This window comes from Coenobita brevimanus, chromosome 88, assembly GCF_032717465.1.
Source record: "Coenobita brevimanus isolate Jiangsu-jjx chromosome 88, ASM3271746v2, whole genome shotgun sequence".
NCBI classification, from domain to species: domain Eukaryota; kingdom Metazoa; phylum Arthropoda; class Malacostraca; order Decapoda; family Coenobitidae; genus Coenobita; species Coenobita brevimanus.
Window position 1 is genome coordinate 14,812,213 of NC_137041.1, and position 3,643 is coordinate 14,815,855.

Genomic DNA, 3,643 nt, shown 5'->3' on the forward strand with positions numbered 1-3,643 from the left:
ATATCATTAGAGTGGCTCATGATTCCAGTTTGGCCGGACGCCTTGGAGTGAGGAAGACTGTGGCACGCATTTTGAAAAACTTCTACTGGCCAGGTATCTTCAGGGATGTTTCCTGGTATTGTAAGTCTTGTCACACCTGTCAAGTTGTGGGGAAGTGTAATCAGACCGAAAAGGTTGCACCTCTAGTTCCCATTCCTCCTTTTGAGGCGCCATTCACCCGTGTGTTGGTGGATATTGTGGGCCCTCTTCCTAAGACTTCTTCAGGATTTTCTTATGTGTTGACCCTGATTGATATGGCTACTCGTTATCCTGAAGCCATTCCACTTAGAAATATCTCAGCAAAGAACGTGGTTAAGGAAATGCTAGGGTTCTTCACAAAGTTTGGTCTGCCCAAGGAGGTACAGTCAGACCGGGGAAGTAATTTCATGTCAAATGTTTTCAAGCAGTCTCTGAAAGAGTTGAGCATCACCCAGATCACGTCTTCAGTTTACCATCCCCAGACCCAAGGAGCGTTGGAGAGATATCATCAAACACTCAAATCGATGCTCAAGAAATACTGTTTGGAACATCAGAAAGACTGGGATAAAGATCTTCCATTCGTTGTATATGCCGCAAGAGAATCTCGAAATGAATCACTGGGCTTCTCACCTTTTGAACTACTGTTTGGCCATGTAGTAAGAGGACCCCTTATGTTACTCAAGGAATGCTGGCTGTCGGAGGAAGATGACGTCAACCTGCTGGAGTATGTGATAAAGTTCAAAGAACGGCTGTCCACTGCTTTACAGCTGGCGAGAGAGAATTTAGGAGCTGCTCAGGAGAAGATGAAAACTTGGTATGATAATAAGTCCAGGTTACGCCACTTTCAGCCAGGAGATCAGGTTTTGATTCTGCTACCGGTGCATGGGCAACCTCTTCAAGCCAAGTTTAGTGGTCCTTATTCCGTGGAGAAGAAACTCAGTGATGTCAACTATGTCATCGCCACACCAGATCGTAGAAAGAACAAGCAACTTTGTCACATCAACATGCTAAAGTTATATTACAGGCGGGACGAAAATAACCCAGTCTGCACTGTAGCTGTTCCACCTGAGTCTGCAAGTGAAGTTCTCAATGCAGCATGAGCCTGAGTGATAGTTTGGGGAAGAATCCTGATATCATGAATGATCTCCAGACTAAGCTTTCTCATCTACCTCCCGAGGAAAGGCAGGAGTTTTCGGCATTACTGCAGGAGTACCCGCAAGTGTTCCGTGCTACTCCAGGAAGAACCACTATGTTGATGCATGATGTCGATGTTGGAGAGGCAAAGCCAATTAAATGGCCTCCTTACCGTGTGAACCCAGTGAAAGTTCCTCTCATCCAGAAGGAGCTTGGCTACCTGTTGGGCCACAAGATGATTGAGCCCTGTCAGAGCGAGTGGAGTTCTCCTGTCACTCTAGTCCGTAAGCCAGGTGGGTCACAGCGGCTTTGCATCGCCTACAGACATGTTAATCAGATAACCAAAACAGACACTTACCCTCTCCCTCGCGTGGAAGATTGCATAGACAAGATCGGAAAGGCTAGGTACATAAGTAAGTTTGATTTGTTAAAGGGATACTGGCAAGTACCCATGACTGAACGTGCTAGGGAGATCTCACGTTTTGTAACACTAGGAAAGACTTTTGCATGTTCTGTAATGCCATATGGTATGAAGAATGCACCAGCCACATTTCAGAAGCTCATGAATGTTGTAACAGAGGGTTTGGCAGGGTGTGTTGTTTATATTGATGATGTATTAATCTTCAGTGACAACTGGAAAGATCACATATGCCATGTCAGTAAATTTCTTGAGCGTTTGGTTCAGGCTAATCTTGTAGCTAATTTATCAAAGTGTGAGTTTGGTCAAGCTAAAGTTCAGTACCTTGGGTACGTAATTGGTGATGGACATGTTGCATCACCAGGAGCTAAGGTTCAGGTTATAAGTGATCTTCCCAGACCTAAAAGTAGGAAAGAGCTACAAAGATTTTTGGGAATGGTAGGTTATTACAGGAGATTTGTTCTTAACTTTTCAATTCTTGTATCACCACTTATAGACCTACTGAAAAAGGGAGTTAAATTTGTCTGGACCGTTAACTGTGAATCCTCTTTCAACAAACTTAAAGCTATCCTATTAAGTCAGCCAGTGCTCACTACTCCAAATTTTGCTAAGCCTTTTAAGATGGCTGTTGATGCAAGTGATACAGGAGCTGGGGCTGTTTTGCTGCAAGAGGATGATCAGGGTATTGAACACCCTGTGTCTTATTACAGTTCACTCCACCTCAAAAGAACTACTCAACTATTGAGAAAGAGCTTTTGGCCTTGATTTTGGGTTTACAGCATTTTTCATTTTCTTTGTGTTCTGGTTTTGATCCCATAGTCATTTATACTGATCATAACCCACTGAAATTCCTTGGTAAGTTTAGAGATAAAAATCAGAGATTGACAAGATGGAGTCTACTTCTTCAGGAGTATTCATTAGACATACAACATGTCAAGGGGAAAGAAAATGTTATTGCAGATTGCTTATCTAGACTTTAGACAGATTGTTTTAGAGTAATAAGAAATTTCCTTTGTAAATTTCTTTTTCTTTGTGGGGAGGTGTTACATAGCCTATGATTTCATCATCCTTTGTGTAATTCTAACGTACAGTATGCTGCATGTTTGATCACGAGCGTGTTCTACCTCACTCCCCCCCTCCTCCCTTATAGTAGAGTAAGTCGTTCTTTCTGTTGTTCAGAGCAGGATTGTCAACTCTTTGTCCCCATGGCTTCATTTGCGCGTCCTTCTTACAAGTTGTATCAAGCTCTGCCGGCCCCTATATAATGAGCTCAGTCTCTACATTAATTGCCACTTAGATCTACTCCTCATTTTGTTCGCATCTCTGTTCTCCCCTGTACAGTTGTTATTATTGTGAGTGCTCAAGAAGTCTCCAACCATCTAGCAGCTGCGTAATATGAGTATAACTGTTATTGCATTTTTTCTTGTACTGTGTAGCGTAAGGTGTTAATTCTTAAGTCTAGTAAGGTTTTTGTGATTCATGTGTTTTGGGTGTCAGCCCTTATTAATAATATTTTGTATCTGTAATAATATATCTTGCATTCACTGAGTATTATCTGGTATTCTCATTTTATCAGGGCTGACTTAGATAAATTTACTCATGCTAATTTCGTGTTAATAGAGGCTATTGCAGTTAACCATATATTTAACCTGTTTTTTGCCATTACATTATCCTTATGAGTCCTGAATGTTTTGTTGTTAGTTTGAGCATTAAACTTTAACTTGTAATTTTACCTAACTCTTTTGTTTTGAACCTGGAACTTTACGGGACAGTAGTGATTTTAGTATTCTCACTTAAAGTGTACATTATCTTTCTCTGTTCTGTAACAGTGTGTGTGTGTGTGTGTGTGTGTGTGTGTGTGTGTGTGTGTGTGTGTGTGTGTGCATGGGAAACTAGGAATATTATCAATCTATCTATCTATCTATCTATATATCTAGGCTGCTTCCCCCAAGGAAAGTGAGGTAGCAGAAACAGGACGACACACTCCCCATTTACTCATCCATTCAAACACATTCATTCGCATCTTAGCCCCAAAGGGGAGAAGGGACAGATCCTCACCGCACCACACCGCAC